We start from the raw sequence: 24,942 nt of genomic DNA on the forward strand, positions 1-24,942 counted from the left end.
TGTCCAGGAAGTGACTTTTGGGCTTCCCTTCTCGGGGGTGGCCTGTGTTTTAGAGGGAGTTCTTGTACTGGGTGAAGTAGGAACACTCCCTAAAGTGGTTTGGCTGCTGGGAGGAGGCTGCGACTTGTCTGTTTTCATTCTCTGACTTTTCCTGGCTTCGGAAGGTAGAGGGATCTCCCTCTCTCTCTTTTCTTTTGGTTTTGCAGGTGTGCTGAGGGCGGCCAGCGCAGCTGCCGCCTCCTTCTCGAGAAGACCCGCCTTCTCTTTCTTACATTTTTCTCTCTCAGAGCTCCTTGTAGAGGGACCCTCCTTTTTAGATTTCGGGCTTCCTGTAGAAGACCCTGCTTTGCCCGCTTCCGGGCCTCCTGTAGAAGATTCGGCTTTAGCCACTCCCGGGCTTTCAGTAGAAGGCCCTCTCTCTGTCTTCAGGCCTCCTGTAGGAGGCTGTTTCTCAATGACTTTCGGGCTTCCTGTAGAAGCCTTGGTCTTTGCTTTTGGGCTTCCTGTAGAAGCCTGCTTCTTAATGATCTTCGGGCTTCCTGTAGAAGCCTGTGTTTTTGTTTTTGGGCTTCCTGTAGAAGCCTTCGTCTGCTTTCCTGTAGGCGTTGTTCTTGGGCTTCCTGTAGAAGCCTGCTTCTGCGTCCCTGTAGATGCAAATGTCACCACCTTTTCTTGCTTGGCTGCATGGATTTTGCTTTTGGCTTTGGCTGCAGGAGCTGACGAGGTGCTTGGGCTGACGGGGACCACCTCAGTTTTGACCGTCCTACTTTTCAACCTCTTTTCTCTTGCTGACAGGATGGGGGTGTCCTCTTTTGCTCTGTCATCCTTTCCCTCCTCCTTCTCCTTTCGTTCTTTCTTCTGTGTTGGAGTCGGGATCTTTCGGCCTTTCCCTTTCTTACTCTCGGCTACTGCCTCTTCTTCCTCACTGCGAGAGGAACCCGTTTCTTCAATCAACATCTTTATATCCCCCTCTCTCGTTAAATTCCTAAATGACTCCGATGAGAGGGGAACTTTATATGAGTGGAGAGCATCCTCCACAAGAAGCTTGATTAGCCCATGGTGGGCTACCTGATCTGGTATGTCGTCCTTGAGCTTTGTAGCGCACTCCATCAAGGACTGTAGCAAAAAGTAAGGAATGCTCAGTCTCTGCTCTGCAGGAAGATCAATCCGGTGTCTTATTTCATTGAGCAGCCTGAAGTGATATGCATACACGATGCTGAAACGACCTTCACAGGTGATATATTTCATGATTTGCAAGCTGAATTCGTTCCATGGTGGCAACAGGCTTGTCCTTCTCACCCCATTTTTGTCCTCCGTGAATGCTTCTTCAGGTGGGAAGAACTCTTTCTTAGCTTGCTGGCTTAGCTTTCTTTTGTCCTTGTCCCATGGCAGACCCATAGGGAGTTCTGTGATCCGACTGATATGTTCTGGGGTGAGCTTGAGGCTCAGACCTCTGAAGTTCACTGTGGCCAGTGTCTGGGATTTAGGCTTCAGAGCCTGCAAGAATTCTTCGGCTACTTCATCATCGTAGCCCTGCAGCTTATCACAAAAAGTCATCCATTGTGCTCTGGTGAAGAGCTCTACCACTGCCGGGTTTCTCCTCAATTTATCTGAATCCGTGGGTTCTCGCCTGATAAATCCACCCGGCATGATGGCACAATTTTCTTAACCGGAGGTGGTGATGGTGGCAGAGAGTTTAGTTTCGGGGACAGAGTGTAGAACAATGCGCATAACCCACAAAATTTTCAACACAGTCTAATTACTCAACAATCCTGTAGAATGACAGTATAGGCACACAGACAGCAATTTCACCACTTTCTCTATACCCAGACAGTGACTGACAATCCTACCACCTTTAATGACCATTTGCATGAGAAGTCCAGGGTTACCTCGTTACTCGGCCACCTTTTTTACGTGAGCACCCGCGTTCCTGTAGAAGACTGCGTTCCTGTAGAACTGCGTTCCTGTAGAACTGTGTTCCTGTAGGAGCTGTTCCTGTAGGAGCAGTGTGCAAACTTCGGGGAGGACTGTAGTTGGCCAGCGGTCGAGATGTGCTTCACCGGCGTTCTGGTAGCCGAAAGCTCGGCGTATCAACGTGTAGAGGAAATCAGAAGAGCCACTTGAGTTTTGAAGTGGAGGTTGATGAATACATGCGCATAATCTAGCCGGTTAGATTTTGAATCGGCGCAGCTCATGGCGCGGGGGGTGAGCTATCCCCGCCGGACTGTTAGGCGACGTCACCCATCATTCGCCTACATATTCACTCGCTGCCGCATTCATTCCCACAGATCTGCTGCCGCCCTTTTCGGTTAAACTCGTTTCTCGGTTAACAGGACTATCCTCACGTGCGTGCTGCGTATTTTCTTTGTCGTGGCTGCCACCCAATCATCCGCCTATACCATAACTAGCCGACGTGGCCAGTCAACTGGCCATACGGCCGCTCAACCATTCATTTCTACACCATGCAAACAAATCAAAGTAATACTCATGCGATTTGGTGGAAGGAAGGGTTGAGACACTTACCTGCGCGTGGCTGCACACGATTTTTTGGTTTTTGGACGACGGGGAGCGGATCTACCTGCTGCATGCGGCTTACACAGTCCCGGAGGCTCATGGTTACAGGATGCTGGCGATGGAGTGGATGCTCTAGTTGCCTGCGCCCATGTGTTTTGCAGATGGTGGTGCTGTGAATGGTATCCACTCATGCAGGTTTGACTGTTACAGGATTCCCGCGGGGTGCCTTGTAACAGTCTCGCCTCCTTGGGTGCATGCTGCACGACGATGGATAGAATCTTCTGATCATGCTCCCGGAGCTTCTGATGCTCGACATGGATGTGGTATGAGCTCTCGGTGCTTGTTTTTCTTTGACAAATGGCTTTACCACGAGAACTCATTGATCTGGTTTGCTGGTGCAGGGATCTTGGGTGCATGTCGACGAGGATGGTGGAGCAAGGTAACAGCGTCGTGCATGGGCCCAAAAGAGGCTTGCATGCGTCCAAACCAACCCGTAGTCATCAGATCTGTTCATGAAATGCATTCTGGGCTGTTCTGAGCTTCTACAGGAAGTTTCCTGTAGAAATACAGAGCTTCCTGTAGACAGACAGCTCTTCCTGTAGAAATTTTCACCTTCCTGTAGAAATTTGCACCTTCCTGTAGAAAATCGCACCTTCCTGTAGAAAATCTGCGTCTTCCTGTAGGAGACTCAATCTATAATGAAAGTGCACATACCTTGAAGAACATAAGCATTCTTGAAGGAGGTGTTGGTGAGGTGTTTTGGCTGCATGATAAGGACTTTTGGCCTTGAGTTGAGAGGCTTCCTCTCCTCCATAGAACACCTGCAATCTGCATGCAACTTTCACATAAGAAACTTGTTGATCTTGTATTTTTTTTTTTCTTTTTTTTTTTCTTTTTTTTTTTCTTTTTTTTTTTTGGAAGATAGCAGGGGTGCCTCAATGAGGTTTTCACCCTTACCACCTGCCTTAAGCGCCTCAGAGAGGTTTTCACTCAAGGATCTTTATCTCTTTTTTCTTTTTTTTGAAAGATAGCAGGGGCGCCTCAATGAGGTTTTCACCCCTACCACCTGCCTTGGGCGCCTCAGAAAGGTTTTCACCCAAGGATCTTTATTATTTATTTATTATTATTATTATTATTATTATTTTTTAGATTCTTCAGGGTGTGCCCAAAGCAGGGGCAGAACCCTTCTCTATGACCAATACTGCCTTCTCCATAGTTTTGATGAACTCTTGTCTGGAGGGAGGCTTCCTGTAGATCTTCAATCGATGCCCGTTGACAAGCATGGGGATGGCTTCCTCATCAATGGTCCGAATAAGAACAGATCCATTGTCATGACATTTTTCCACTGAATATGGCCCGAGCCATCTGGTTCTCAGCTTCCCCTTGAAGTCTTTGTATCTGGAATCATACAACAAAGCCCAATCTCCCGGCTGAAATTGCTTGTCATGGAGATGTTGGTCATGCCACACCTTTCTCTGAAGTTGGACCACTTCTGAGTGAAGGAGGGCCTGCATGCGGTGCTCATCCAGTCCATTCAGCTGCAATAGCCTTTCTTGTTGTGCATGGCTGAGATCTAGATCCAGCTGAGCTGCCATCCTCAAAGTGTTGTATTCGAACTCAATGGACAGCAAAGCCTTCTTCCCATAGACCAGCTCATAAGGTGTGAAGCCGGTGGTGGTCTTCCAAGTGGTGTTGTAAGCCCATGTGGCTTCAACCAGGCGATCTGCCCAGTCCTTTCTGCTGCTGCTCACCACCTTGGTCAAGATCCCTTCTAATGCTCTATTGGTGACTTCCACCTGCTCATTTGCTTGAGGATGATAGGGGGTGGAAGTCCTATGCTTGATCTTGTGATGAGCTAGTAGATCTTCAACCAAGTTGGATGTGAACTGGCTCCCTTGATCGGTCACCAGCTCTCTTGGGTAGCCAAACTTGTAGAAGATGTTCTCTCTTAAGAACTTGACCACCCTTTCTTCTGTTGCTGCTTTGATTGCTTTGGTCTTTGCCCACTTTGTCAAATAGTCAGTGCACACAATGATGTAAGACCTTTGCCTTGAAGGAGGGTTGATTGGGCCCACAAAGTCCATACCCCACTTCTCAAATGGCTCAAGAGTCACTTGAGGTTGGAGAGGCATCTCATCCCTTTGGGTCGGTTTCCCCATTCTTTGGCATTGGTCACACTGACTGACATATCTTCTGACATCTTGATGAAGTGTGAGCCAATAGTAGCCTGCCTGCAGGATCTTGAAGGCAGTTCTCTTTGCTGCAAAATGTCCTCCACAAGGCCCATCATGACAGGTGAGGAGGAGGTCAAAGACTTCCTCCTCCCTTACACAACGCCTTAAGATCTGATCGGGGCCAAGCTTGAACAGATTGCCCCCGATCCAGGTAAATGAGGCACTCTTTCTGATGATTCTGCTCTTCTCTTTTGAAGAGAGGTGCGGAGGGAACTGAGCTGAAACAAGGTAGTTTGCTATATCAGCAAACCATGGAGAGAGTACTGAGATAGCAAACAGATGCTCATCAGGCATCTGGTCATCCACCGTCCCATCTTCATCTGTAGACAAATCCAATCTAGATAAAAAATTAGCAACAACATTTTCTCTACCTGGTTTATCAACAATGGTTAAGTCAAACTGCTGCAATAAAAGTAACCATCTAATAATACGAGCATTCACATCTGGTTTATTCATTAAATATCGGATTGCAGCATGGTCAGTATGTACAAATGTTTGATAGCCAGTGATGTAATGTCGGAACTTGTTCAGTGCATGGACCACAGCTAAGAATTCTTTCTCGGTTACAGTGTAATTCAGCTCAGCTTTGGACAAGTTTTTGCTAACGAAATAAATGGCATATGGAAGTTTTTGCTCAACTTGTCCTAAGGCTACACCTATGGCTTTGTTCGAGGCATCAGTGTGGATGTGGAAAGGTAGGGCCCAGTTTGGACCTCTCAGGATTGGTGCTGACACTAACTTGTCTTTTAATTCATTCAAACTCTTCTGACAATCATCAGTCCAATTAAACTCCACATCTTTTGCCAAAAGGCCAAACAATGGTGAGGCTAACTTGCTGAAGTCCTTAATGAATCTCCTATAATATCCTGCTAATCCCAAGAAACTCCTAACATCCCTTACCTTCTATGGAGGTGGAACCTTCTTGATTAGAGCAATTTTGTTAGGATCCACCTGTAACCCTTGGCGAGAGATGGTATGGCCTAGCATGGTCCCTTCAGTCATTAGGAACTCACATTTTTCAGGGCTAAGGGACAAGTTCATCTCGATGCACTTGGTTAGGACTTTTACCAAATTGGACAATGCTTCCTGGAAGTTGGCCCCATAAGGAGTAAAGTCATCCATATAGATTTCTACTGCATCATGGACCAGCTCCGAGAAGATGCTCAAGACAGCTCTCTGGAAGGTAGCAGGAGCATTGCATAGCCCAAAGGGAAGGACACGGTAGGCAAAGGTACCCCAAGGATAGGTGAAGGTGGTCTTATCTTGGTCTTCCGGGTTGATTTGAATCTGGTTGTACCCGCTAAACCCATCTAGGAAAGAGAAGAACTTCTTTCCTGCCAGTCCATCCAACACTTGATCTATGAAAGGTAGAGGGAAATGGTCTTTCTTGGTAGCTTTGTTCAGTTCTCGGTAGTCCACACAGATTCTCCATTTCCCATTTTTATTGGGAACCAACACTAGAGGGGACACCCATTCACTATCTGAGATGGGGTAGATGAATCCGGCATCCAACAGTTTTTGCAATTCTTCCTTGACAATGTCCTTAAGGGCTGGATTCATTCTCCTCTGGGGTTGCCTAACCGGTTTACAGTCCTCTTTGATGTATATATGATGGGTACAGACCGAGGGATGGACTCCTTTCATCTCCTTATAGCTCCAAGCAAAAGCATCTAGGTGGCTGGCCAACAGGCTACACAGCTCCTTTTCCTGAGAAGGAGATAGGGAGGAGCTGATTTTCAATGCTCTCTCAGGGCCGAACTCCACATTCTTAACTCTGGGAGTGACAGGGTTGGTTGTACAAAGATCCACTAAGGTGCCAGCTTGGGCATCCTCCACCAATTTTTCTAAGGGTAGTGCACTGGTAGGTTGGTTTTGGATCAAGTTCTCGATCAAGTCATCCTCGGTTGGAGGGTCTCTTCTAGTGGTATCTAGGGTACACAGAGGTGCTGAGTACACCTCGTCTTCTTCTCCTTCTTCTAGCCAAAGTGGTAAATCATGCTCTAAGGAGGGTTGGGCAGGAGGGTATAGGACTAGCTGCTTGGACATGGGACCATTTTTGATGGTCATGTTTCCTGCACGACAACTTATGTAAGCATCTGCAGTAGCTAACCAAGGCCTTCCCAAAATGAGAGGATATCCAGTAAGCTTTGCCTTTGGTTGCAGAACCAGGAAATCTGCAGGGTATTCCCAAGAGTCAACAGAGACCAAGACATCCTCCACAATCCCTTCGGGAGTCACGGTGGAGCGATCTGCTAGTTGCAGTACTGTCGAGGTCTTCCTCAAGGAATCCTGAAGATTGAGTTTGAGCATGGTATCCCTGGTCATCACATTAATGGCAGCCCCCAGATCAATCAAGGTGTGAGGTATGATGGTGCCATTGATGTGAACATCTACTACAGGACTTCCAGGATCTAGATACTTGGGGCAGATGACTTGTCCTAACATAAGGTCAGACAGTTGTCCTATGACATTGATGGTTGAGGCATCTTTCTTTCTCCTGCCTGGGTGTTTGAAGCACTTTTCCTTAACCAGTTTGTTGTATATGGGCACATCCTTGATGGCTTGGAGAAGTGGTATCTTCACACACAACTGCTTGAGCTCTCCCAGAAGCTCATCCTCCTCTCGGTTGGGTTGTGTGGTGGCTGTTAGTCTCTCAGGAAAGGGTGGAATAGGCTTTGGTTCACTCTCCTGATGGTCTTCCTCATCCTCTGGGGGAGGAGGTTGGCGATCTGGAAGAGTCTTTCCAGATCTAAGATTGATCTCCTGGATCTCCACAGCATAGGTAGGACATGATGTTTCCCCAGTGTATACCTGCTGAGCCTGTCTATTGTTGGGGTTCGGGTTCGGTTGAGCAGGCATTTGAGGTTGCCTTGGAGGAGCAGGAGGTAAAGGCTGAGGTTGAACTGGTGGTGGAGGCAAAATGGCAGGAGGAGTGTTGTATTGGGGCCTCCACCCCGACTGAGGTGCACTCCACTGAGGCTGTGACTGGGTGTGTGAATGATATGAATGAGAAGTAGGTTGAGCAGGGTACTGAGGTGGATAAGACCATGGAGGAGGCATGGACCAAGAAGGATGAGCAGGGGGACCCCAAGAAGGCATGGGAGTCGATTGGTTGGGGTTATAATAAGCTTGTGGTGCCCTTTGCATTCCCTGCTGATAAGGTCTAGATCCTTGTGGCCTCCTTTGGTTGATGAAGTAGAGAGGTTCAGTGGGGGCTTCGGTCCCTTGGTACATGGCTTTAAACCCAGGTAAGGTTGGACACTGATTTGTTGGATGGTCCTCCTCACAAAAAAAACACACTTCAACCGAGTGCAATGGGCATTTGTTCTTAGGGTGTCTTCTGGTGCACCTAGGGCAGAAGACAGCCAAGGCTCTCTCAGCTTCTTCCTTCTTCTGCTAGATCCTGAATGTGTCTAGTTGCATGGCAATGGTCTGTCTCACCTCACTCTTAAGATCTTCTAGTTGGTTTGTAAACTCATGTTTGGAGAAAGGGACACCAGTGGAGAGGAGATTTCCTCTACCTCGTTTCCTAGCTACCCTGGAATGATTTCTAAACACAGTCTTGATGTCCTCATAAGGCAGTTGGTAAATGTCCCCCCCAGCTAACATGTGAAGGGTGTCTAAGAGATCTTCAGGGACTCCTCGGAGTAGAACCAACTTGAGGGATTCAGGGTCAAGTGTGCACCTGGCCCGCTTATAGCTAAGTTGGAACCTCTCCTCATAATCCTCTAAGGACTCATCATTTCCCATGGTCATCCGAAAGATTTCTCCCTTGGTTTCCTTAGACCTACAGTAATCCCTATACTTGGTATTGAAGGCTTGCTGCATCTGAGCCCAAGTAGTGATACTATTCCCAGGTAATCCCATGAACCAGCGTAATGCTGCATCCTTAAGAGTTGAAGGGAAAAGCTTCAGCTTTTGCTCATCTTCGGTATAGTCATAAGTTCTACAAAGGACAGCAAACTCAAACAAGAAGGTATCAGGATCCTCAGTGGTCAGTCCATGGAAGTGAGGCAAGGCGGAGGGGCTAATGTTCTTCATTTTCATCTCTCCATTGGTCTCTCAGATGGGGAATGCACCTTCTATTCTCTCATCCTCTCTTCTATTATCAGCCATGGCTTCAGATGGAGTGGTTTCTAACTCTTCTTCTTCTATAGGGTCTTGGTATATCTCAGGTTGTTCACCTATAGGTTCCTCTGGGTCACTGTCACCAAAGAAGAGAGAAGGGTGACTTAGAGATGTGGTGGGGGTGTTGGGTAGGAATTTGCCTGATTTATCTCGGTTCCTACGAGGCATGAAATGGAAAGGACTTTTCTTTTTTGATTGCTTTTGCTTTTTTTTCTTTGGTACCTGCAAAACTGAAACATAGTGATCTACAAGTAACTATCTTGCTCAAATGAAATTGCGGAATTGGAAAGCTAATCTAGGAAAGCAAGAAATACTAATCTATGAAAGCAGGAAATGCTAATCTATGAAAGCAGGAAATGCTAATCTATGAAAGCAGGAAATGCTAGTCTATGAAAGCAGGAAATGCTAAGCTACTTTTGCAGAATGGAAATGAAATAAACTACTGAGCAGAAGTAAGAGTACGAAAGTAGAAGAAAAGCAACAATTACTAATACTCTGACGCTTCCCCGGCAACGGCGCCAAAAAGATGGTGAGCTCCAGTATTGTAGCAATAATGCTACAACTCCTGGGGCTTCCTGTCTCTTAATTTTATCAACCCGGTAGTTCGTACAAACTTGGAAGCGACGGTGCTATATGCACAAGTACTAGCTCTTGTCGCAGCTGTCACTTGGTCAGCTGGCACAAGTCCGCTAGGGCTCAAGCCAACTTCTATAGGCTCTCAGAAGAAGTTTGCTAATTGATGGACGAAAGCTATTCTCAAAGGAAAGCTACTTTACTTGACAAAAATGGACTGAAAGCAAATCAAAGCATGTAAACCTAGGAAACCCTAATTTGACTAGTCTAACCTCTATAATGCAAAGAATGTGAATGAAACTTCTACCAATGCTGTCATTACCTCTAATAAGTGAAAATGCATGAATCTAAGCTGCTTGCATCTTAAAAGACATGTTTTTGTATTTTTTTCTTTAAGTGGATGGAATGATTGTGATTTTGTGCTTATTAGGGTTTGGTTGTGCAGATGGGATGGAGAAGGAAGGAAAGCGTGGGAAAGGTTGGGGAGGCTAGGAGAGGTCCCCAGGGATCCTTAGCATCCGTCCACAGAGGTTCCTCACGTTCAGAAGCTCAGCAACCGAGTGAGTGGCCTCCTACAGGATGTCGATCCTACAGGAAACTCAGAGGTTTCTACAGGAAGTCTACAAATTGCTACAGGATGACCTACCATGGGTGTTTGAAGTGATGGAGGAGTGATGGAATGGTAGGGGGAGATATGTAAGGTAGGAATAAGGCTGGTGACGGCTCAGAAGTGGAGGGATAGGATGGGGAATGAGTGTAGGGAGTAGGTTGGAAGATAGAGGGCTATGTCAATGAAAGGGCTAAAGAATGAAGTTACGTGAGGAGTGGAGGAATTTGGAAGATAACAGAGCGGAGCAGTGGTCAAGGATGTGGTTGCATGCGTGATCAAGACGAAGGAGGAGGTAATGGAGCGAGGGAGAGCAGTGTAAATGAAACAAATGCTTATGCCTATCACCAAGACGAAAATGCATTCACCTAGACTACCTGTGCTATGAATTCAATGAACAGCAATCCAAAACGTGAAGAGGAATGTGCATGAAGCTGTGATGAAGGTGTGTGGTGCAGGTGTGAATTACATGGAAGCATCTAACATAACCGTGACTGTGTTGCAGCAATCATGAAGTAAAGAAATGCGTATTTTTGGTGGTTGGTTATGGACTGCACCCCAATCCTTAACAGAGATGGCTGTGGGCCTTTACAACCTTTTTGCTGGAGCTCCAATGATGTATAACTATCCTCCTATTGAACTTAAGCAACTGAAACAAATGCACCATAAACTAATCCTATCTAAGCTCATGAAAAAGACTAAGTTAACAAACTGTAAATTCAAATTGCATGTGAAATTAAACAAACTCAAAGTGATGGAACTAAATGCAAACACATTACAACACCGAGGAGATCTATTGCTCTCAGGTTGGGCCCTAACCTGAGAGCTATAGCTCCTTGAGAAAACTCAGAACTAGATCAAAATCTGCCTTCTTTATTCATAATCTGATGTCATGCCAAACTGGCTTACAAAAGGAACAAAAACACAGAGCTGTGCTCAAGAATTACAATAGTAATGCGAAAGTTTCAACAACCTATCAAAGGCTACGGCCTCTATACTTATGCAAAAATGATCATCCAACAGGTGTCCTTGATTTTAGGAGCTCGGCTGTCCAACTGAAGTTTAAACTGCTGATCCTGTAGGACAGTCATAATTGTTGTTCCTGTAGAACAGTTATAACTGCTGTTCCTGTAGAACAGCTGGCTGCTTCTAAGCTCGGTGGGGAGATGGATTGGAGCTCGGAGCTATGGTGGGAATCACGAGGAGGGTCCCAAGACTGTGGACATCCTCTCCTAAAAACCAGCAGTGCCACCTCATTGTCTCCTCGTCTCCTTTTCACGTGGTCTTTTCTCCCTTTTAATGCAAAAACCTGAAATCATAATGCATTAGTCACGTGGATAGAGTGCCTACCCTTCTTCCTACAAACAACATGAATAAACTAAGAAATGCATGCATAAGCAATAAAAGATGAATGGTTTGAGCAAGTAGAATAGGCCAAAATGAGCCCAAATTGTACCAAAATTGGGGCTCATCACAATGCTTCCAAGATGATCTCCTTTTTGCAATGCTTTTCCTGAGCTATGGTGAAGATCATTGAGCTCAAGAGGAGTCATTTCCACATGTTGTGCCTCAGATTTGCAATTGGGTTGAGCTGCTCCATTGCATGGTTTTGGAAATGGAGGTACGGGTAGCTGAGTGGAGGTGTGAAATTGAGATGGAGATGGATGGCATTGTGGTTGGGTAGGCATTTGGGGTTGCCTTGGTGGAGGAGGAGGCGATGGTTGTGGATGAGCAGGTGGTGGAGGAAAATGAGCGGGATGAGAGTTGTACTGGGGCCTCCACTCCTGATAAGGTGCATTCCACTGAGGCTGTGGCTGAGCATAAGAGTGAAACGAATGAGCAGCTGGTTGGGCATAATATGGATCTGTCAAGGAATAAGGAGGAGGTGTGAACCAGGGAGGATGAGCAGGGGGACCCCAAGAAGGCATGAAGGTGGCTTGGTAAGGGTCATAATAGGTCTCGGGTGTCCCTTGTAGTTCCTGCTAGTAGGGTATGGGTCCATGTGGCCTCCTTTGGTTCATATAACAGAGTGATTCAGTGGCTCCCTTGGCTCTTTGATATGTAGCTTTGATTCTGGGCAAGGAAGGGCACTGATCTGTAGGATGGTATTCTTCACAGATGAAACACACTTCTAGAGGGTGCATTGGACATTCGTTCCTAGGATGCTTTCTAGTGCACCTAGGACAAAAAATGGCCAAAGCCCTCTTGGCTTCTTCTTGCTTCTTTTGGATCCGCAAGGTATCCAGTTGCATGGCAAGAAACTACCTCATATCACTCTTGAAATCTTCGATCTGATTTGCAAATTCATCTCTGGACAAGGGACTGCTCCCAACATTTCTTCTTGTAGCCATTTTCTCCAGAGGAATATTTTCTTCTTCTTCCCCCCTAGAGGTTCTTTAAATATGCCTTGATGTCCACCCACGGGTTCTTTCATCACAGCCATCGAAGAAGAACGTTGGCTGTGTGAAGCAGTGGGGGTGTTGTGCAATCATCTTTCTAACTTATCTCTACTCCTACAAAGCATGAAATGAAATCTTTTTGGTTGATTTTTGTTCTTTTTTCTACTTCTACTTGCAAAACTGAAATAGATTGAACTGCAACTAACTATCTTGCTAAAATGAAAATGCGGAATTGAAATGAAAGCAGGAAAGGACTAATCTATTTTGCTCAAATGAAATTGCAGGAATGAAATGCTAGGCTACGCTTGCGAAATTGAAATGATAATCTATGCTTGCAGAAATGAAATTGCGGAATTGAAATGCTAATCTACGCTTGCAGAAATGAAATTGCGGAATTGAAATGTTAATCTATGAAAGCAAGAAATGCTAATCTACTTTTGCATAAATGAAATTGCATAATGGAAATGAAATAAACTACTTAGCAGAAGGTTGTAGTAGAAAATAGAAGAATAGCAACAATCACCAATACTTTGCCACTTCCCCGGCAACGGCGCCAAAAAGATGGTGGGCTCCAGTATTGTAGCAATAATGCTACAACTCCTGGGGCTTCCTATCTCTAATTTTATCAACCCAGTAGTTCGTACAAACTTGGAAGCGACGGTGTTGTATGCACAAGTACTAGCTCTTGTCGCAGCTGTCACTTGGTCAGCTGGCACAAGTCCGCTAGGGCTCAAGCCAACTTCTATATGCTCTCAGAAGAAGCTTGCTAAATGATGGACGAAGACTGTCTCAAAGGAAACTAATCTACTTTGCAAAAATGAACTGAAAGCCAACCAAAACATGGAAACCCTAGTAAACCCTAATCTGACTAGTTTAACCTCTATGATGCAATAATGAGAGTGCAAATGTCTAAAGATGATGCCATTACTTCTAGTGATGTGAAATGCATGAAATTAAACTACTTCTATTGAAAATAACATTGTTTTTATGTTTTTGCTTAAATGGTTGGAGTGATGGTGATTTTGTTCTTATTAGGGTTTGGTTGTGCGGAGGTGGTGCAGAGGGAAGGAAAGCTTGGGAAAGGTCAGGGAGGCTAAGGGAGGTTCCAGGGGACCTATAACATCTTCCCACAGAAGTCTACAACATTCAGATGCTCAGCAACCGAGTTTGCAGGCTTCTACAGGATGTCTGCAGGGGATCCTACAGGAAACTCAGGGATTTCTACAGGAAGGTCTGTGGTTGGAGTGTTGGGTGATGGAGGAGTGGAGGAAGTGTATGGGTGAATAGGTAGGATGGAAATGGGGCTTGTGATGGCTCAGGAACAGAGAACTAAAGTGGAGAAAGAGTGCATGCATGGATCTATAATTAAAATAACTGTGGCAGCTTGCATGAAAGCATAAGACTGCGTTTTTTTGGTGGTTGGTACAGCCCACACCCCCAATCTCTAAACAGAGATGGCAGCGAGTGCACTATCAACCTTTTCTTGGATCTCCAATGAATTACAATCCTCCTACTCTAATCTAAACAACTAAAAGCACTTAAACTGTAAACTAATCCTACTCAATCACATAAAAGAAATCAAATCAGCAAACTGTAAATTCTAAATGCATATCTAAACAAGGAAATAAAGTGCTGAAAGGACACAAGTAACAATACAAGGAAGGGGAGGTCTATTGCTCTTAGGTTGGGCCCTAACCTGAGAGCTATAGCTCCCTTAAAAACTTAGAATTGGATCCAAAGCTGCCTACCTTTATTAAACAATCAAGAGTCTAACATCATGCCAAAACTGGCTTACACTGGCTAACCAAATTGACTAACTAGCTACACAAAAAAATGACTAACTGAAATGAGGTCTTAAGCCCTCTTATTTATACAATTTGAGGACCCAACAGTCCTCCTAAAATTTAGGGACTTGGCTGCCCAAGACTTGTAGTTAACAGCAGTCCAACTTGACTTGCTTGGCTGCCCTTGAGCTGATTGATTCGGTGGCCCTTGAACTCCGAGCTGATGGTGGAGAATTCGAGGTAAGGGCCCATAAATGAGGGGGACACCTTCCTACAAATCCTCTAGCTTGTTCTCCCACGAATTTGGCTGCCAAGTGCTCATTAAGACCTTCAATTTTGTCTCCAAGTTGACCAAAAAGGCTACACAAAGCACCCATTAGACTTGTTGGCATAATGACTAACCAAATTCACTCTATTAACATAAAAATAATCAAAAACATGCAATAAACAAATGAGAATGGTGGACTAAGCCAAATTAGGAGGTTGAATGAGCCCAAATAATTGTACATTTTTGGGGCTCATCAGCATCTCACCTGCCACATGGAAAAAGTGTGATGCATACTAGAAATCCCTTCTATAGGGTGTGATGAGCAAGAGCAGAAAAATGGCACAAGCAGTTTGCTAGGTGGAAACCTAGAGAATCTTCTAGAAACTATTCATTTGACACATGCCTCTCTGAGTTTGCCAGGGATGAGTAAGAGATCTAAAATCTCCATGTGGAACCAGGAACTATCAGAGAGATGACACTAATCAAAATCCTAGAAGCTGACTCACCCCCCTGCAAATATCTATAAATGGATCCCTCATCGAAGAGATCCAGAGGTTGGAATTGGGTAATTTGCAAAGAGGTGCTGCTGGTTTCTCTTTGAAGACATTGTTGGGTGATCTTGCTTTGTGCGAGGTGAAGAGGGCTTTCAAGCTGAGAGGATGGCACTGGGTCAGACCAAGTGGTTGTAATCCTCTCTTCTATGACTTTTACTAATAAAGCTATTTGAGTTTTCCTCCATATTCTTGTGTATCTCTGAATACTGTGTTTGTTATATGCATTTGTATGGTCAATATATATCTAATAATATATTGTTTCCAGTGAAATATATCTATGTTTTGATGGTATTATGCTGCTGTGAATCTACATGTGCTCTTTGAAGATGGAAAAGTAAGGAAGCAGTGGCAAGATTCTGTCAAAGGGGAAAGGAAACAAGCAAGGAGCCAAGCGGAAGACTGAGGTTGGTACTCTCTGCTTCTTTCTCATCTCTCTCTCTCGTAAAGGAAAAACAAGTGAATTTAATCTGTTTATTTCTAAGATAGCTACCTATCTTAGTGGGACTAGCAGCTCGGAATAGACACTAGATTTCCCGATAATAAGGAGTATCGAAGATATCAGGTATTTGGGGTGTGTGACATCAGAATATTGAGTATCAAAGGTTTGTGACATCAGAGAATTATGATATCAGGAGTTTGGTAATAATATTAGAAGCATTTGGTATTTGAGTATCATATATTAGAGGTTTATAAAATTAGAGTTTCTGAGATGGCGCTTGGCTGAAAGTTAAGATATTTAGGAGTCTCAATATGCGAGGTGGAAATTTTGTGGGGCTGGTGTTACTTTGAAGTAGTAAATATAAAGGAAGCACCCACTTTATGCTTTAGATATCGTGGAGGTTCGATCGGAGATTGTTTTATCGTAACTTTACTATAAGGAATGTTATGATATTTGATTGATCTGATAGAACTAGCTCGATAATGCGTTGTTTTAAACAACAAAAGGCCTATCTATTTTTTTCATAGCATTTCATCGTTTGACTCCTCCAATATATAATTCCGATATATGAAACCTTTATAAAAGAGGGTTATTTACAAAAGCTTAAAAGTTGTCTTATCTTTATTAAGAGTAAAAAATTTATTAAAGCTCAAAAGGATCCACATTATTAATTATATAGCTAAAATAAATTTCAAATGGGGGGGGGAGTTGTTGAGTACTACAACAACAAAGTAGATGGGATTCTACTCATGCCACCCTACACTAGGAAATTTGATCAATAGTGCTCCAAGACCATTATTTCTACTAAATTAGAAGGAAATTAAATAATGAAGGTGCAAGTCAAAAGATAGCTCTAATGACAAAAAGGAAAATACCTTTAAACCTCAATTTGTAAATGTTATTAACTTGTAAATTATACTGAATCAATTCATGAAAAGACAAGAGCTAGACTACTTGTAGGAAGGGAACTAAATTACCATGCAAAAAACCATCTAGCTATCAAACTTACTTGTAGACAAGAAACTAACCTACCAAATAATAATTCAAGATTCCATGCATCATATATCTAGTTCAAACTTGCATATAAATCAATGTTCTATTTGTGCTAAATCTGTGATAAAGAAACTAATGCTATTCTATCTTGTAATGAAGGAAAAGGATGGTTGAAATGGACTAGGTGTTGTCCTTGATCATGGAGTCATAGCTGGGGGTCAACCTACTTCTAGACTAAGTCAAAATTACATCATAGGTCAAAATAGATAGTGGAACAGGCTACCACAAGCATGCTACAGGAGGCTGCTACAGGTGCCCTGTATTGCTACAGGAAGGCCTGTAATGCTACAGGAAGGCCTGTAATGCTACAGGAAGGCTTCCAAGAAGGTTCAGGAGGTAATAATGATACATTCAATGTATGCTAAGGTGGATGGAGGTTGTGGCAGATATATGAAAGGTGGCCAACACCCCTAGCTAAGCTCAACACATTAGGAAGGTCGTTTTCGAACTAGGAGAGATGCTCACAGTGACCTATGGGAATGAGCCTAATAAGATAATTTGGGATTTATCAAACAGGGTTAAGAATTCCAAGATCGAGATGGTGAAAGGCCCCTTGCATGCAAATACAAACAACCCTACAACATCACATTCACATACTCTTTTATCATTAATAAACTGAAACTACTAATAGTGGAAAAGGTGAGTTGAATTTAAATACCTTCCAATCTATGTCAAAAAATCTAATCTAGTCAATTAATTAACTCCTAATCTACATCAATCATATGCAAAATAAGATGACTAACATAGACCTTCTTCCAAGAAATCATAAACATAGAATTTTTGGACTGTGATTGTAAATTCTTCCATTCATGCTCCCATGAGAGAGATGAGATAGAGGTTGCAATCACAAGATTCTTTAGGGGTTATGTTCTAATGAAATGTTTAAACTAATAAGCATTATAATCTAAAAAGAAATACAAATACATAAGAGGGACCGAAGGCACTGGGGTCAAAGCCACTGGGGTTGGGCCCAAATCTAAGGGCATCAGCCCTATGGAACTTACTTAGTGATTAACTAATAAGAAAATTCTCATTATCATTGCATCAATGTCAAATACCACATAACGAGTAAAAAATAATAGTATCAAGTGCTTAAGCATGATAGCTTGCTAATTGAAAACAAATTTTGAATCATAATGATCTCTTTTACATGTTTATTTATACAAGAGCGTAGCTACTAGCATCACCCTAGAAAATAGGAGTGTTTGTCTTCCAAAACTCGAGAAGGGTGGATCTTGATCTTCTTTAACTGCACTTGCTTGGCTTCCAATGACCTCAAGCTGATGAGAGAGAGTGTGGTTATTTTTAGCTAATTGAGGGAGTTAATGAGGTGGAAAACCTACTATAATCTCTCCCTGCTATATACTCTAAGCTCCTACATTGAAATCACCTAAAAAATGCTCCATTTCTTGCATTTAAACCATATTATGCATCATGATATAGAAAAAACATATTTTTCCCCTCTTACTAAGCATAATCTAACAAATATTGTAAATAAATGTGAGAAAGAGATAGTTCTAAAGCTGGAGGATGGAATTATGACCCTTATTATGTACCTATTGATGAGCTTCATTATCACCCCCTACTGAAATTGTTGCCCACCCTCTAAGAAAATCGGTCATCAATGTCCATATTTTTCATGGCCCTGGTGGCCTCCCTAACATCTCAAGGTTCCTCAGATGGTAAGCCTTCTTGGGGATAGAGGTGTGCATTATTTTCTATATCTGTCCATGCCTTCTTCTCCTCTACTTCATTTCTTCCTTCCTGTAGGCCTAGAAGCAAGGGTGGAATGAGCTTGAGTCCAATCCAATTGACTTTTAATATTTGCATGATTATTTTGTATATGGATGACCTCTCTAAATCATTCCTCATCCTTTTAGGAGAGTGATATTCATTGATCTGGAGATTGTGGCATAAAAAATTCCTTCTCCTCTTGAAGGCTTGCTAGCTTTACATCCCCAAAAAGCTAAGTTTGTATTCAAAATGTGATATGCCTTGCTCCTTGGTGGCAAGGTATTTGGGTACGAGGTCAGCATCATTGGAGATGATGTTATTATTTCTAATGACAACCATTGGGATTATTAGCTCTTCCCTGATATATAATGGCTTTTTTCTTCCTTTTCCATGACTCCCTTTGCTTCTTCAACTCTTTCCTCCTCATGAGTCATCCAGGATGCTAAGGCCATCAATTGTGTATCCCCCAATTTTGCATTGGGATCCCAAATATTCATATCAGTCAAGGTGAGGTTATGAATGTAAAACTCAACCAATTTCTCTATGCCTTCTATTCTAACTTTGTTGCAAAATTCAATGAACTATTTGTAATATTGAAATGGAATAGACCCATGTTGTGTTAATATTTTGATTTGGAATTGCAGCACTTTTCTTTGAGGAAGAGTGCATAAGATTTGGATGGCTATCTACACTATAGTGTCTCCATGGAGAGGATTTCCATTGTGGAAAATTGGGTTTCCTTCTCCTGTAGCTTCTCCCTCACCCACTTATTTTCTTCCTGTATGCAGTCCTTCATTGTGGAATCCCTCTCTCTTAGCTCACTTAATTCCTTTCCCATTTCAAGGATGTTTTCTTCCATGAGGCCCACATCTTCCACCTTCTTAGACTTAGAAATTTTCATTCATCTTTGGGTTCTTCCTCTTTCTGCTTCTAGGTCAAAGAAAAGCAGGACTACAAATTTTTGGAGAATAATACTCCCTCCTTCAATGAATTTATAATAGGATCTTAGGCTAGGTTGTGGACTAGGGTTATGGAGGTCTAGGAATTCCCTCTCAAATATCTTTGGGGAAGCGTCTACCTCTTGTAGTTTTTCTATCACATTCTGCCCCTCCTGTTTCTCATTCTCTCCCTCCTATAGCATCCTCTGCTCCTCCTGTAGCACACTCTATTTTTCCTGTAGCATACTCTACCCATGTTGTAGCTTCCCCTTTTCTTCTTGTTGGAGGGTGGTAGGTGTCTTGGTTTGTTTGAAGGAATTTTATCTGGTGGTGGGCCTCTTTACATATGCTATGGGAGTCTTTGTTATGGGTTTTGGGGAGGTGAACTATTCAATTTTTATTTCAATGGGCCCCACCTCCTCTTTCTTGCTTGGGGACTCTTCAATTATGATAGGGCCCTTTGTGGCCTCCCTTTCTTGATTATGGTTCTTTTCCTAGTCTTAAAGTATAGGGGGTCTTGCCTTTGTCTTTACCTTTTATGTTTGACTGGGGTGCTCAAGGTAGCTAAAGTTGTAGCTACCTCTTTTTCAGTGGGTCCTAGAGACAAACTTTCTTGCTTTGGGGATAAATTTGTTTCTTTGGGCTTATTAGTCTTCTCAGGACTTGGTGTTTCATGTTTCTCTCCCTCTTATCCTTTCTCTTATTATTTTCCTACCCCTACCTCTGGTTCTTCAACTATCCTCTCTACATCTGTTTCTTATACCTCTTATTCTGACTCTATTACTTCTTCCTCTCCTGTCCTTTCCCCTTCTTCTTCTTCCTCTATTTTTACCTCTCTTTCTTCAACACTAGAGGTTGGGGTATCACCTAGTGTGAGTCTATGTGTCAATGAAGGCTTCTCTATCCATGTCTATGAATTTGGACCAAAGGAGAGGGACTCTCAATTTGTTCAAGGAACCCACCACTATCAGTTTAATGAGGCCATGGTGGCATAGGAGTTGGTGTTTTCCCTCTCTCACTTTTTGACTCATGTCCCAGATACACTGTAGGAGGAAGTATGGCCCACTAAGTCTTTGAGGCAGAGGAAATTCTACTTGAAATTTGAGTTCATGAAGCAATCTATTGTGGTAGGAATAGGCCACACTCAACCTCCCCTCATAAAAGATGTATTTCAAGATATGGTAGGCCACCTCATCCCAAGGATAATGTAGGATTTCCCTCCTAACTCCATTCTTGTCCTTGACAAGCTTTCATTGGCAGTGAAGAAGTTCTTTTTAGCAATGGCACTAGTGGTTTTTTCTTCTTTATCCCATTTTATCCCTAGAGGTAGGGTTGTCTCTCTGTTAATTAGTTCAGGGCTAAGTGAGATATCTAACCCCCTCGCCACAATGGTGGCACTGTCTTTTTTTTGTGAGTTCAGGGCCATGGAAAATTGAAAGGAAATGTCATAATAATACCTTTTCAAAAAATCGAAGAATCCTAGCCACTGGCGATGTCTATCATAGGAGGGTGTAAATGGATTCTTTTGGTATCTGAGGGCTCCCTTATGTTAAATCCTTCCCCCATCTTTTCTCTACGTTTTTAGCTAAGTGAAGGAGTGATACCTCTTTTAATAGATTCAGTGTATAATTAAGTGGTAGTAGTGAGTTAAGATTCCTTATTGGTGATGATTGCCTACATTCCCTTTACTTTATGGCCTGAAAAAATCTTTCAGTTTCACAGTTAGACTGCTACTTCCAATAGAATTTGAAGTGAACCTTACATACAATATTATGGATGGGTGAAGGAAATTGTAGAACTTACTATTTATCAAGTGGTATGGGATAAAGGTAATAATTCAAAGACCAATTTGACCATCTATAGCTTTCCTTCACCCTTTTAGTCTTCTTGTAGAAGTGTCTTGACCCTCCTATAGTAGTTGCAGGGTTGCCTCTATATCCCTCCTATAGCAATAGTAGAACAGGGTTCAAAACTCCTCGATGGCACCTTGATCTCGTCCTCTCATTAATTTTTTTAAATGAGAGATTATGAAAAAAAATCTGAGGTCCATTACATAATATGACATTTTTGGCTTAAGCTTGGAGGGTTGTGGTGACCTGGTAGTCACACTAGGTTTCCTCTTTTGGACTGTTGTCCCCACACGGAGTAATTATTCCTACTTTCCTCATAATCACCACCCACTATCTGTGATCCCAACTCAATTGATGTGACACTTCCACACTGCATGAGTTCTTACCATCACTTTTAGTCTACTAGCCGAGGGTGGCCAAGTTAACTCGCCACCTCCAACTTATTAAAACATCTCCACTTGACATTTACATATTTTCATTTTTTACATATAGGGAAGATGTGAGAGTTTTCCATACCTATGTCTACCTCATGATCAAACTGATGCAAATATTTTCATGTTGGCATTGGACCAAATTATTGGAATCAAGGGAGTTTATTTACTATGTTTCTTTCCTATGTATTTCTTCATTGCTCCTCATTATTATTTGAATTTCGTGGTTTATGTGTGTGCAAGTACCTTGTTGATGTCCAAGCTGCTACTACTAGTGGAGAGTCCTTTTGGGAGTGATATGACTAATGTAGAGTGGCCTCTCTAGTTTCCATCACCCCCCTTCTGATGAGAAAAATATGATGCTAATGCTTTCTGTGATGTGTGCACAAGTTGCTATAGGAGGAGATTTTCTTCCTGTAGTAGTCCTCTGCATTTCTTCTGGGGTCTTAAAGCTACGGGTGTGATGAGAGATGATGTAAAAGGACTTGAGGAAAATAATAGGAATCTGAGGGAGTGGTGTAGATTTGTAGAAATGAATAGGATGTCCTTTGTGTGTTTCTCCAAAAAAAATTAACAGGGGTAAGACAAAGTGGAGGAATTTTAGTGAAAAATAATTCTTTTATGAAATGAGATGGCTGAGTGACGGATGGATGGTGGACCATGGTGGGGTAACCTTATTCATCCCTTTCAAGGTCATGTTTGGTTGTTCTTTTACTTGAATCTGCATCCTATAGATTTTCAGAACCCTCATGTAGCACTATAGGACTTTCTTGTAGCATTTACAGGGTCTAGAGAGGGGGTGAAACTTGAATTTTGGGCTAATGGGATGGTGGAGAGGGGTGATCACATGAGTGTGGATGATGGATATGAAGTGGATGGATGGAGGAGTGAAGGGAATATTGAGAATTTTGGCCCTATAGCTATGGATCTTCCATTGTCTTTAATCCTGCAAAATGACAACAAAAAAAATAGTAACATGGTCTAGATCCATTTCTTGTGTTTTTTGTTTGTTTTATTTTTCTCTTTTTTTTTTAGACACATAGGCTGCCTCAGAGGATTTTTTCAACATGTATTCCTTCCCTAGGTGCCTCAAGAGAGGTCTTCATTTATGGATCTTTATTATTTGTCTTCTCTTTTTTCTCCAAAGCTACCTCATAGAGGTTCTCAACCCAAGAGTTGGCATCATATGCCTCATAAAGGTTTTCATCCAGGCCTTTTATTTTTTCTTTTTTCTTTTTAAAAAATATCTAGAAATGTTGTGGACCACAAGCTATGACACTTCCAATCACATTGACTTATCTGCTAATTGTACTATTGAATTCTTCCTTAGACATAGTTTCTTTCTATATCTTCAACTTGTAGCCATTGACAAGCAATGGAATACATTCCTCATTAATGGTCCTAATTTTAACAACTCCATTGTCATGACATTTTTCTATTAGGTATGGGCCTAGCTATATTGTAATTAGTTTTCCTTTGAAATCCTTTAATTTAGAGTGATATAATAATGCCCAAACTCCTTGAAAAATGTTGTCCTTGATATGCCTATCATGCCATATCTTTCTTTACAATTGTATAACTTCAGTGTGTAGGAGGGCCTGAATTTTGAACTCATCCAAACCATTCAATTGGAACAACCTATCTTGCTATGCTTTGGTGACATCTAAGTCCAATTGGGTTTCCATTCTCAAAGTATTGTACTCAAACTCAATAGAAAGCATAGCTTTCTTTCCATAAACTGGATCATATGGAGTGAATGAAGTAGCTATCTTACAAGTGGTGTTATAGGCCCAAGTGGCCTTCACTAATCTGAATGCCCAATCTCTTCTTCTATTGCTTACAACCTTGGTGAGGATGCTCTCCAATTCCCTATTTGTAACCTTTACTTGCCCATTTTCCTGATGACAATAGGTAGTAGATGTTTTGTGTTTGATATGATGTTTCCTTAGAAGATTCTCGATCAAATGTGATATGAATTGAGCTCCCTGGTTAGTGAATATCTCCCTAGTGAATGAATAGATCCCTGGGGTACCTAGATTTGTAGAAGATATTTTCCCTTAAGAACTCGGCCATTTTATCCTCTTTCAATTCTTTGATAGCCTTTGTTTCAGCGCATGTTTTCAAGTAATTAGTACACATAATGATCTACTTTCTCTTCCTTGATGAGGCATCAATTGGCCCAATGAAATCCATGCCCCACTTGTCAAATGGATCCAAGGGTACTTGAGGTTGTAAAGGAATTTCATCCCTAGGTGTGGGTTTTCACGTCCTCTGGCACTGGTCACACATGCTAGTATACCTTCTTGCATCTTGGTGGAGGGTGGGACAATAATATCCAGCTTGTAGAGCTTTAAAATATATTCTCTTGGTAGAAAAATGACCTCGACAAGGCCCATCATGGAAGACTGATAGGATGTCAAAGAATTATTCTACCTTGATATATTTCCTTAAGACCTGATATGGTCCCATCTTGAAGATATTTCCTCCAATCCAAGTGAAAGGGTCACTTTTCCTTACAATTTTGCTCTTCTCCCTAGATGACAGATTTGGGGGAAATTTTGTAGAAACTAGGTAGTTGGCTATGTCAGCAAACCATGGAGATAGCACTGATATAGAAAATAGGTTCTCATCTAGAAGCTGATCATCAACCATCCGTTCTTCACCTGTAGGAAAAGCAAGTCTAGACCAAAAATCTACAACTACATTTTCTTTTACCAACTTGTCAATGATAGTTAAATCAAACTGCTGTAACAATAGCAACCATCTAATGACTCTATCATTCACATTAGGCTTATTCATAAATTATTTAATAGTTGCATGGTAACTATGCACAAAATTTTGGTATCTAATGATGTAGCGTCTAAATTTATTTAAGGAGTCAACAATGGAGAGTAGAATCTCCAACACAATGAAGAGGAGAAGAAGAGTGTGTGCAGTAATGGTAGAGGATGAGAGGTCTGGGTTGCACATGCCCACATTTTAAATTTGGCTAGTTTAATATATGTCTAGATTTGATTAATGAAATTTTTTTTTAATGCCTCTATCCCTATTTTATTTCCCTTTATGTGTAATGTTAACTTGATTTGTTGAGGGTTGCACTTGTTGAGTCAATTTACAGTAAGAATCTGAATATGCCATCATTGTATTCCTTCATGTCAAATGATTATTTGGGATTAAATGGAATTTTTGGTGGAATATATTTACTGATGCATATGGGTCATAAGTCGTGTGAGGAAGCATGACTTCCATTGTTTTCTACTTATGAATTGTGTTCCATTTTGGTTTGACCTCTTTGAAAGTGTGTTCTTACTCCATTGGGTTGTTTTGAGAATCTGCACTTGAAGCCTCCATTGTGGCATGGTGTCCCTTTTTGTATTGATTCTTGTTGTGTCAGCTTAAATATTGTGAAGGAAAGTCTTGATGTGTTTTGGAGATT

The sequence above is a fragment of the Pinus tabuliformis genome, chromosome 2_1, assembly GCF_031772625.1.
Source record: "Pinus tabuliformis cultivar Carrire ecotype Pingquan chromosome 2_1, CPIR1, whole genome shotgun sequence".
NCBI lineage: Eukaryota > Viridiplantae > Streptophyta > Pinopsida > Pinales > Pinaceae > Pinus > Pinus tabuliformis.